The sequence below is a fragment of the Bufo gargarizans genome, chromosome 1 (genome assembly GCF_014858855.1).
Source record: "Bufo gargarizans isolate SCDJY-AF-19 chromosome 1, ASM1485885v1, whole genome shotgun sequence".
Lineage (NCBI taxonomy): Eukaryota > Metazoa > Chordata > Amphibia > Anura > Bufonidae > Bufo > Bufo gargarizans.
The window spans coordinates 582992414-583005422 of NC_058080.1; positions in this window are offsets into that span (position 1 = coordinate 582992414).

Below are 13009 nucleotides of genomic sequence, written 5' to 3' on the forward strand. Positions count from 1 at the left end.
GGAATGCCTTTTTCCATTTTTAGTTTCTGTCTTCAACTTGCATCAACATGGGACATACAACTGTGTGGCCCATTAGGAGCACCTGCTGGAAACAGATTGTAAGCATTTATGCAGGAGAGGACTCACCTGCATAATGGAAACGGGAAGGATCCGTTATGCAGCCCATAGACTTCTATTTTGATGGAATGATTAACGGAATGCCTCTAAAGGTATTCTGCTATGCATTCCGTCATAGAATTGCTTTATGGTCCGTGGTGACGGAATCCATCCCGCAATTAACCTTTTACCAGTAAACGAAGCGTGAGCGAATTTCAAAATATGAAATTCGCTCATCTCTACTAAGAAGCTCTTAATATGTTTTCCAAGTAAAATTTAACAATTGTCAAACTGTAGTAACAATTATTCTGTTCAGATATCTGAGCCTGATACCCTGGGGAAATTGATTTGGTAACTAATCATGGGTGTTTGTATAAAATGTCATAACCGGTACATAGTTTTAAATTTCAAATTAAACTGAAATATATATTATAAAGTGAGATGAAAGTCAAATCACTGCTTACATCTTATTCCCACTATCCACATTATTCCTTACTTAAAAGGGTTATTGCTGTTTTGGCAAAGAATCTCCCCTCTCACCTCTTTGGGGCTACCGCTGGCACAAAGCTTGGCACTTCCAGCCTCTTCTGGTTGAAGGGTACTTTTGTGAAGATTGACATTGTCAGGCAAGTGGTGCTTTGATGACATTATCATGCCTGTGCCTGCACATTCCTGATGCTGCTAGTGAAATATTTTCATTAGCAGCCTTGGCACTAGCTCAGTACAACAGCTCCAGGGTTACTGCTTATACCCTAGTAATATACTACAGATAGTGAGAGGTTTAGAATATAAGTACAGTTGTGTTGTTGCATGCGTGCTTCCGAGTGGAGCGATGATGGGGTTCCTACTGGTCTCCAATTAATTCATTTTATCAATTTGAATGCAATAGGTGGTGACAGTGTGCTTCAGGGTGCATGGAAGTTTGTGCAGGGGTTTGAAATATGTTTATTTTGCAGCCTATGTGATGGGGAATGCAAAATTGAGTGACTCTGCATTAGAATTTTTCAGTAATGAACTGTTCTGCTGTACTACTGCCTCATCATTGCTTACAGCACACTACTATTACACTTAAAAGTGTTGACATCATGACAAGCAGGACTCTGCCTGGCACCTCATAACCTCCACCAACCAGAACTACAGAACTAGAGTGGGCCCCCAAGGAAAGAAAAGGTGTGTCCTCCCCATCACTGCACTCTTGCCCAGGGACCTTCAGAACTGTGAATACAACTACACCCATCTGGCCATTCACTCATACAATCACCTCTACAGCTTGGTTGCTGCACTTGGTGAAGTGAGGCTTGAATGCCGATGCTTGGCCATGGTTTCTCATCCCATGAAGCTCCCCGAGCAGTTTTTGTGCTGATGTTAATGCCAGAGGAGATTTGGAACTCTGCAGTTTCTCAACGAACAGATCACTGGTCTCAGCACTTGGTGACCTTAATCTGTAACTTTACATGGTCTGCTCCTTCTGAGTTGCTCTGGTTCCTAAATGCTTTCACTTTGCAATAATACCACTCACATTTATTATAAAAGAAAGGAAGAAATTTGACAAACTGACTTGTGGCACTATTCTTATTACAGTACCATTGGAATTTAGCGAGCTCTTTGGAATAATCCATGTTTTCATGTTTGTAAAGGCAAACTGCATGGCTAGGTGCTGGATTTTATACACCTGTGGTTATAGGACTGAATCAGTGGCGTACCTACCATATAGGCAGACCACGCAGCTGTTATGTGGCCCGTGAGAAAAAGGGGCCCGAAGTGGAGGAGAGGCCCTGGCCCCTTATTGCTCCTGTCTTTCTTTCTAAAGCTAAAGGACCTTTGATGATGTCATCACAGGTCCTGTAAGGGAACTGCACAGTGTAAAGTGTAGTTCCCAGGTTAGAACAGTGCATCTGCCAGGACTTGTGATGACATCATCAAAGGTCCTTCAACCCCTAACAGGAAGTATTAGAAGTTCACAATCAGCTCTGCATTGATCCATACAGACTGGAATGGAGTGGTAAGCGGAGGTCCTCTACTTCTTGTAATTTACCCCCCCCATGCCCTATTTTTACTCATTGCTCACTCATGTATAATACTTCAGACAGTCACAGTGACCACTACCTCATGTACCTGACACACAGTGACCACTACCTCATGTACCTGACACACAGTGACCACTACCTCATGTACCTGACACACAGTGACCATAATGTATAACTGACCACATATTTCTGTACACACTGCATCTATAGTATTATACCTTGTATGTCTCACATTAATACACTGATATATATATACACACACTGCATTTATTACACAGTATTATAGATGCATTATGTACAGATATATAGTATACACAGCAGTGTACTGATATGTGAGGTATAATAAATGCAATATGTACAGATATATAGTATACACAGCAGTGTACTGATATGTGAGGTATGAGGTATAATAGATGCAGTATATACAGATATATAGTATACACAGCAGTGTACTGATATGTGAGGTATGAGGTATAATAGATGCAGTATATACAGTTATATAGTATATACAGCTGTGTACTGATATGTGAGGTATGAGGTATAATAGATGAAGTCTGTACAGATATATTGTATATACAGCAGTGTACTGATATGTGAGGTACGAGCTGTCAATACACTGCTGTATTTACTATATACCTGTACACACTGCATCTATTATACCTCGTACCTTACATGTCAGTACAGGCTGTATATACAATATATCTGTACACCCTGCATCCATTATACCTCGTACCTCGCATATTACACTACTGTATATACTATATACCTGTACACACCGCATATTATACCCAGTACCTCACATATCAGTACACTACGGAATATACTATACATCTATACACTGCATCTATTATAGCTCTTTTGTGTGCCAGGGCTGTTTTGTAATCCCAATCCGGCCCTGATGGCATAAATTAGAAAACGCAGCAGCAAGCATAGTTCATGGAACAAGGAGAAGCCTGGAATGGGTAGTGGGAGGGGCTATAAAAGGGGCCCAATTTAGATTCTTGCTTTGGGGCCCCGTGATTTTTATGTACGACCCTGGACTGAATATAACACCTGAATTCAAGGATATAGAGCTGTGTCCCAATACTTTTGTCCATATAGTGTATACAGTGAATTGATGATGAAAAATCATACCAAAATGCTTCATTTAAGGGGTTAAATTGCTACAGTATTATAGCTAACATGTATAAGTATCTGTATATGATGTGAATGACATGTAGTTAACTGCATTTTCTGTAGTTGACCGGAACAGATCACTTTACTGCAGCCATTTTATGTTTTACTATTTGTTATCCATCAGGAGCTGCACTAAATCGGTTTTTCACATTAATTATATTTAATTTTGTAAGGGCTTAATGGGATTAGAGCACATGTTTAAACTGAGTTTAAGTATAACAGTTTTGACATTGTCCATATGCCAGTAAAGCGTATTATGTACTCTCAACATTAAAGCTTGTAAATTACTGTTAGGTACTGCCTAAAAAAAAGGTGCCAGGAACTATTAACATTTTATAATTATTAAGTATAAGTAATAATATTAAGTATCTAAAATTTGGTTAAGGGTACAACCACACCTTCAGATTTCTGCTTGCAGGTTTGGAAGCCAAAATCTCGAGTGGATCATAAAAACTGCATGCAGAAACCTGACCATGTGACCATGCCCTTATGGGATTTTAGTTTGTTTGCTTTCTGGTATATAAACTTTTTTTTAACTAGATCACAAAAGCAAACATTTGCTCACATGGGTACCATATGCCTAGTACATGTACATCAGAGATATGCTACAAACTATATATAATCTATGCTTCTGTGAATATGGCACAGTAAAGTTAGTTAGTGTTAGGGTGCAGATTCTTCTACTTAATAAACATTGCTGTACAGTGCTGAAATAATACTGAAATAATTAACAAATCAATATAATAATAAACTAAAGAACCCTTAAAACTATAGATTTTATAGATACATTTAAAATTACCAAAACCGGTCAACCAATAAACATATACCCTAAATAGGATGGAAAAGGGTCCAGGATTAAGTAAACCAGAGGATATCAAAAGTTACAGTGACAGTACTATCCCTATTGTATTCCTGAATAATCCTTAGCCCAGAAGTATCACCTGATGGTGGTGACCCCCCCCCCCCCCCGTCCTCCCCCCCCGTCCTCATACCTATCCTGGATTACCCTGGTTAGCCCTGAAAAAAGGACCCTGTCACTCCGACGCGTTTCCCCCACTCGTAAGGCGCATCAGGGGGTACAAAAGATGGGTGCTCACGTAGAACCAAAAAAAAATTGGGCTTGTAGATAAGGTGGGGCTGGTGAAAAAAAAAAAAAAATATATATATATATATACCTGTAGTAGGATGGTTCACTGATAAGATGATACCTAGAAAGAAAAAGCCTTAGGCCTCATGCACACGACCGTTGTGTGCATCCGTTGTTCCGTTTTCCGTGATTTTCTGCGGACCCATTGAGTTTCAATGGATCCGTTGAAAACTCGGAAAATGCACCACTTGTCATCCGCGTCCGTGATCCGTGTTTCCTGTCCGTCAAAAAAATAGGACCTGTCCTATTTTTTTGATGGACAACGGTTCACGGACCCATTCAAGTCAATGGGTCCATGAAAAAACATAGAGGCACACAAGATTGCCATCCGCGTACGTGATCCGTGTCTGTAGGCTACTTTAGCACAGACGGATCCGCAGGGGAGGGAGGGGGGGCCGGGGGGGGGGGTGCACTGGCCACCAATTAATTTAATACAGGGGAGGGAGGGGGGCCGCACTGGCCACCAATGAATTAAAAACTGGGGAGGGAGGGAGGTCTGCCTCCTCCTGCCTGGCAGCACCTGATCTCTTACAGGGGGCTATGATGTGCACAATTAACCCCTCAGGTGCGGCACCTGAGGTGTTAATTGTGCAGATCACAGCCCCCTGTAAGAGATCGGATGCTGCCAGGCAGCAGGGGACAGTCATGTCCACAGTTCTTAGTATATTCTAACTTGAAGCGTCCCCATCACCATGGGAACGCCTCTGTGTTAGAATATACTGTTTGATCTGAGTTTTCACAATGTAACTCAAATCCGATGGTATATTCTAACATAGAGGCGTTCCCATGGTGATGGGGACGCTTCAAGTTAAAATATACCATTGGATTGGAGAAAACCCCCTATAGGGACTCCTGACTTTACATTGAAAATCAATGGGGGACTGATCCGTTTGCAATTGCACCATATTGTGTCAACGTCAAACGGATCCGTCCCCATTGACTTGCATTGTAAGTCAGGATGGATCCGTTTGGCTCCGCACGGCCAGGTGGACACCATGTCTGGTAATCCTCATGTCTGGTGATCCTCTAAAAGTCACGGAAGACACACGGAAGAAAAAACGGACACGGATCACTGAACAACGGAACCCCGTTTTGCGGACCATGAAAATATACTGTGTGCATGAGGCCTTACTCAGCGTTACACTGAAAGGGAAAGAGACCCATTGGAAAATAGTATGCAGGCAATAACCGACATAAGCAATAATTACTTATAATTATAATATTTAGATGTCCCACTGACCAGCGTCCAGCCCCACCGAGGTCCAGGATATCTGCCGACCTGCGACGTGTCATGAGACGCCGGTTTAAAAACTGCCGCGCTGTTCCATAATGCGGCGGAACTAAGCAGGTCCCACTTCTGGTTCCTGTTGCATTCTTTGTTTTGTTCTTTTGTCCCCAGTCCCTATCGCAGCTCCCTGTCATTGCACCTCGCTACAAAAAATGTGCTTCGTGATGAAGTAATTAGTAATTTTTTTTGTAAAATTCGGCTAAGCAGCCAAACCAAACGTTCTAAAAATTCGCTCATCTCTAGTAAGGACTTAATTTACCCTGTCATAGTTATCTGTTTGTTTTCCTTAAACCTTTATTTTGAGGTTTTCGAACCAATAAGCAGTTTCTATAGAGTTATGGACTCAAGTTACAATGTTTCCAAAATATAATGGTCATCCCGAAACCAATTAATATTGTAACTTGAGGGACCACTGTATTTTACAAAAAATACACGTCTGTTACCATATTCACTATATTGAGATTGTGGCAAACAATTGCCAAAATGTATGGCCAAATCTGTTATATTGTTTTTTTAGAAGGAAACAATTCCACATGCATATGAAAGAGAGCCATAGCAACCCCTTGAAATGTCATCTTTCTAAAATTCTTCTTTCTTGTAAGCATCATGTTCTCAATGTGATCTTTTAACCACAAAAAATGAGGTGCAGAAAAAAACACCTCAGAAAAATGACTACCCTGAACTTGGCACATACCTAAATCAATTCTAATAAATGTATTTGTCTCATTAGCAAGAGTTCTTAACTTGTGAGGGGTAGCAGAGCATGAAGAGCATGAAGAATTGCTGAAGCTGAATTTATACTTGGAGCAGTAGTTTGGGGCCCAGATTGTAAGGGTTGGGCAAGATGTCTGGCCCTTTCCACACTGTGTGATGTTATCTTAAGTTCCCTTATGCAGTGTGATGCTCCAGAGTGACCTGCACAGTGTGACAGTATCCTCTCAAGTGGCCCAACACGGAGTAATGCCCATTTAAATGTCCCCATAAAGTTTGAGACCATGTTAATTGCCCCACACAATATAAGGCTTCCTTAATTGCCCCCACACAGTATGAGACCCTCTGGTACCCCCACATCGTATGAGGCCACCTAAAGTGCCCTCATACAGAGTGATGCTGTTTTAAGTGCCCCCACCCACTATGATATCCCCCTAGGTGTCCCCTATACAGTATGACATCCTCTTAACTTTCCCCCATACACAGTGATGTCACCTTATTACCCTCAAATCGAAATTCACCTATCCCACATTCCCATGATGAATGTGGTGCTGCATGTCTGCTTCAGTTTCCGGTCTGCTCCGACTAGGGCTTGGCATAGCAGGCACAATGACATCACTGTATCTCACCTACCTGCACCAAACCACCGATATCAAGGGGAATGGTGGAGCAGGGAGCTACTTCACCATTGTATTCTCCTGTATCTGTGTCCTGAGGATGCCTTTACAGTTGAAGTTGAGACCATGGACAGAGTTACTAACCGTACTGAAATTCCTGGTCATTCAGTAAAAATAGGTAATTTTTTTGTGTCCATAGGCTAGTGGTACTTGAGCAGGTCATAATTTTATGGCTCACTCTAAAGACTGCTAATGCATGCTATTGAATAGTGTTGAGCGCGAATATTCGAATATCGAAATTTTTTCGCGAATATCGGCACTTCGCTAATTCGCGAATATTTCGAATATAGTGATATAAATTCGATATTTCGAATATTCGTGTTTTTTTTTTATATTTTTTTTTTTTATTGTTATATTTTTTTATTTCCCACTTCCCTAAAGTTGTTCTTACCTGTCCTTTGGATTCCTGGCTTCCTGGCTGCTCCAGTCAGTGCCTGTTGCCGCTTCTGCCGACTTCTGTGCTCATGGAGCGTCCCCATCACCATGGGAACGTCTCCATATACAAGAATGTACTGTCGGATTTGAGAATTACGTTGAAATCGCAATTCGAATTCTTCAAGTTATAATAATCGAATTTCGATTTTAACTTAAAGGCTACTCTCCTATTGAAATAGCAATGCGATTAATTCAAGTTATAATAATCGAATTTCGATTTTAACTTAGCACGGCTATATTCCATATTCGTTAATTCTAGCCTAATATGGAATATAGCAGTGCTAAGTTAAAATCGAAATTCGATTATTATAACTTGAATTAATCGAATTGCGATTTCAACTTGGACCTGGTTTACTATGGTTGGCTTGGTAGAATTAGCGAATATGACGAATGTATTCGTCATATTCCACAAAACGAATAGAACGAATGTATTCGTCATATTCCACAAAACGAAGATAACGAAGTATTCTCCATCTTCGTTTTAGCTACCTATTCATCAACTTCGCTAATTCTAGCAATCATATAGGAAAGTTTACTATAGAGACAGCTAAGTTTAATTCGCTATGTGATTATATTACTTAGCTTTTTTTTTATAAATAGAATATTTATAATAATTATCAGGTATTAGAATTATTTTATTATTATTTTTTTTTAAAGCAGTCATTTAATCGCATAGCGAATTAAACTTAGCTGTCTCTATAGTAAACTTTCCTATATGATTGCTAGAATTAGCAAAGTTGATGAATAGGTAGCTAAAACGAAGATGCAGAATACTTCGTTATCTTCGTTTTGTGGAATATGACGAATATATTCGTCATATTCGCTAATTCTACCAAGCCAACTATAGTAAACCAGGTCCAAGTTGAAATCGCAATTCGATTAATTCAATAATCGAATTTCGATTTTAACTTAGCACTGCTATATTCCATATTAGGCTAGAATTAACTAATATGGAATATAGCAGTGCTAAGTTAACCTCCTCAGGACCGCCGTACGCAGGATTGCGTCCTGCCGGCGGCCCTGCTCTTCTGGGTGGACGCATATACGCGTCCTCCCGCGAGAGCCGAGATTTCCTGTGAACGAGCCTCACATTCGATTATATTTAAAGAAAAACAACAATTTTGACTGTAAATAACTAGCAGTCAGTTGCACCCACGTGTTTGTGTGTTTAAGGCCCAGTGCCAGTGTCACTTCAGCGCCATTCATATCTGGTGTCACAGTAGCTTGCACGCATAGTACAACTTAACTAAATCGGAAAAAAAATGACAGGCAGAGGCAGGCCACCCCACAGGGGCAGTCGTGGTCATGGTGCTGTGATTCCCACTGGCCCTAGAATAATGCCCAGTGTTTAGAGGCCACGTCCCCTGAACTCAAAAAGTTCTGAGGACATAGTTGACTGGCTAACACAGGACACCCAATCTTCTACAGCTTCCGCTCGGAACCTTGACGCACCATCCTCCTCCAGCTTAGCTTCGGGCACCTTTCAAGTTACCACTCACCCGCCTGCCGCCACCACCACCAACACTAGCACCACAGCCGCTTCACTTGATCTGTCAGAGGAGTTATTTACACATCAGTTGGAAGAAATGAGTGATGCACAACCATTATTGCAAGAGGATGTAGATAACAGGGATATGTCTCAGTCAGGCAGCATTACACAGATGGACGTACAGTGTGATGAAGTTGTACCCGCTGCTGCTTCCTTTGCTAAGTTGTCAGATACAAGTGAAGCGGTTGATGATGACGATGTGTCCGTGGATATCACTTGGGTGCCCGCTCGAAGAGAAGAAGAACAGGGGGAAAGTTCAGATGGGGAGACAGAAAGGAGGAGGAGACGAGTTGGAAGCAGGGGGAGGTAGTCGCAAGGAGCTAGTGGCACAGTCAGACAGCATGTATCGGCACCCGGGGTCAGCCAGACGGCACGCCAATCAACGCATGCTGTTGCCACCACCAGAATGCCGTCATTGCAAAGCTCAGCAGTGTGTCATTTTTTTTGTGTGTCTGCCTCTGATAACAGCGATGCCATTTGCAACCTGTGCCAAAAGAAACTGAGTCGTGGGAAGTCCAACACCCCCTAGGTACAACTGCTTTGCGAAGGCACATGATCTCACATCACAAACGCCTATGGGATCTACACATGAGTAAAAGCAGCACACAAACTCAAAGCCACCATCCTCCTCCTGGTCCAGCATCTTCAGCCACATCAACCACTGCTGTCCTCCTTGCCCCCTCTCAACCACCCGCCACTCCGCCTCTTGCCTTGAGCAGTTCCTGCTCATCTGCCCACAGTCAGGTGTCTGTCAAGGACATGCTTGAGCATAAGAACCCAATGTCACAAAGTCACCCCCTTGCCCTGAACTCTTAGCCCACCAGCTTTTACCATACAAGCTGGTGGAGTCTGAGGCCTTCAAAAAATTTGTAGCTATTGGGACAACGCAGTGGAAGGTACCCAGCCGAAATTTCTTTGCACAAAAGGCAATCCCCAACCTGTACTCGATTGTGCAAAAGGAAGTCATGACATGTCTGGCACACAGTGTTGGGGCAAGGGTCCATCTGACCACTGATACCTGGTCTGCAAAGCATGGTCAGGGCACGTATATCGCCTACACTGCGCATTGGGTAAACCTGCTCACTGCTGCCAAGCATGGAATGCGTGGCTCTGCAGAGGGGTTGGTGACACTGCCATGACTTTCAGGCAGGCCTGCTGCCACCTCCTTTACTCCTCCTACTTCATCCTCTTCCATAACCTCCTCGGCTGAGTCCTCTTCTGCTGCTGCGTCTTGCTCCACATCAACGGCACCCCCCCAGCTCCCCAGGGGCTATTCCACATACGACAGTGTCACTCCGTCTTGGGGTTGACTTGCCTGAAAGCAGAGAGTCACACCGGACCAGCACTCCTATCTGCCCTGAACGCACAGGTGGATCAGTGGCTGACTCCGCACCAACTGGAGATCGGCAAAGTGGTGTGTGACAACGGAAGCAATTTGTTGGCGGTATTGAATTTGGGCAAGTTGACACATGTGCCGTGCATGGCACATGTGTGTAACCTGATCGTACAGCGCTTTGTGCATAAGTACCCAGGCTTACAGGACATCCTCAAGCAGGCCAGGAAGGTGTGTGGCCATTTCAGGCGTTCCTACATGGCCATGGCACACTTTTCAGACATTCAGCGCCGAAAAAACATGCCAGTGAGGCGCTTGATTTGCGACAGCCCAACACGTTGGAATTCAACACTCCTCATATTCGACCGCCTGCTCCAACAAGAAAAAGCCGTCAACGAGTATTTGTATGATCGGGGCGCTAGGACAGCCTCTGCGGAGCTGGGAATTTTTTTGCCATGTTACTGGACGCTCATGCGCAATGCCTGTAGGCTCAAGTGTCCTTTTGAGGAGATGACAAACCTAGTCAGTCGCACCGAAGGCGCCATCAGCGACGTCATCCCATTTGTTTTCTTCCTGGAGGGTGCCCTGCGAAGAGAGCTGAATCAGGCCGTAGATGAGCATGAAGAGGAAGAGGAAGAGTTGTGGTCACCATCACCACCAGAAACAGCCTTATCAGCATCGCTTGCTGGACCTGCGGCAACGCTGGGAGTGGAGTGTGAGGAAGAGGAGTCAGAGGAGGAATGTGGCTTTGAGGAGGAGAAGGAAGACCAACCACAGCAGGCATCCCAGGGTGCTCATTGTCACCTATCTGGTACCCGTGGTGTTGTACGTGGCTGGGGGGAAGAACATACCTTCAGTGACATCAGTGAGGACGAGGAACGGGACATGAGTAGCTCGGCATCCAACCTTGTGCAAATGGGGTCTTTCATGCTGTCGTGCCTATTGAGGGACCCTCGTATGGGTGTCCACGCTACTAGACCCCGGTATAAGCAGAAAGTGCTGCAACAATACCTAATTTTTCAGGCATGTGTACATGCCTAATTTTTCTGCCCTCTGGTGCTGCACTGTGGCTTCAAAAAACAAAACAAAAAAGGCACATACATGTGTCAATTCCCCTTCGTGATAGTTACCTTGTTGTGGTAAAGGGGCTTGCATATCACAATGAAGCGACCACCTCTATGAGTGTGTTGGCAATGGCAATGTTGGCACACCCCAGATAAGGTCGTTGCTTTATTGTGAACAGACCAAAAGCGATCGGCTGGATAATTTTGCATACAAAAAACATTAATTTTCTTTGTGATCATCTAAGGTGACCATTAAAGCCTACTAGGCCAACAATGGGCTCATTGCAGAATCATTGTTTTCTGGGTCACTTAACTGTCACTGAACTACCTCAGCACGACCATAGGCTTTGAAAAAAAAAACATCGCCTGCAATATTCCAAACGTGCGCACGAGCACAGTCATCACTACACAGAGATTGACGCATAGAGGAATAAAATTTATGTCATGAGTGTGTCAACTATTGACAACTCTTTGCGGTTGTCTAAAATCTATTCCATACACGTCCCCTGATAGGAATAGTACTACTTAACACACCTTATAATAATAATAATACTAGTGAACGTAACAGGGGTTAAACTGATAGGAATAGTACTACTTAACACACCTTATAATAACGCAGAGAGAGGCTACGCAGAGAGAGGAGTCTGAAGAAGAGGAGTCAGAGGAGGAAGGTGGCTTTGAAGAGGTGGAAGACCAAACACAGCAGGCGTCCCAGGGGGCTTGTTGTCCCCTTTCGGGGACCCTTGGTGTTGTACGTGGCTGGGTGGAGGAAGAGACCTTCAATGTTATCAGTGAGGACAAGGAACGGGACATGGCTAGCTTGGTATCCAACCTTGTGCAAATGGGGAGTTTGCGGTTGTGCAAATGGACTGTTTGCGGTGCGTTAAACAGGGAGTTTGGTCTGTCACTGTGAAGCGGGCGTAACCCTTACACTACCTGATCGATACAACATCATACTGTCACGGAAGGTGTGCAGGAAACTAGAAAACACAAAATGAATATACGACTGACTGGATCCAAAACTAAGGAACAAAAAGGGAGAGCCCTGCATCAGACCTGGTTCTCTCCCTTACTGCTCAGCCTATGCGAAAATCCCAATGGTAGATGATCGTATATCCTCGTACCTCGACTGTATAACAGCTGAACACCCTATAATAGTGAGGGGACACGACCACCAGCTCCCTACACTAGATACGGAGGGAGTCAGGGTCACCTGGGATCCAGCAAACAGAAAAACACAAATAAATGAACAAAACTTATCTTGTAGAAGACTCAGAAGTAGGAACAGCATGCACACACTCCAGGAAGTTGTATAAACCGCAAAGTGATGCACTATGGGAAAAGGATTTAAAGGGATGCAATCAGTGCAACTACATGACAGCTGAGAGAGGCTAACGAGATGAGAAAATGAAAGCAAAACAAAGGAACCTCAAGGAGGTTCTAGACGTCTGTCAGAGCTTCTCAGATGTCTGGTGGTGACACATACCTGATGTTTTAAAGCACGTT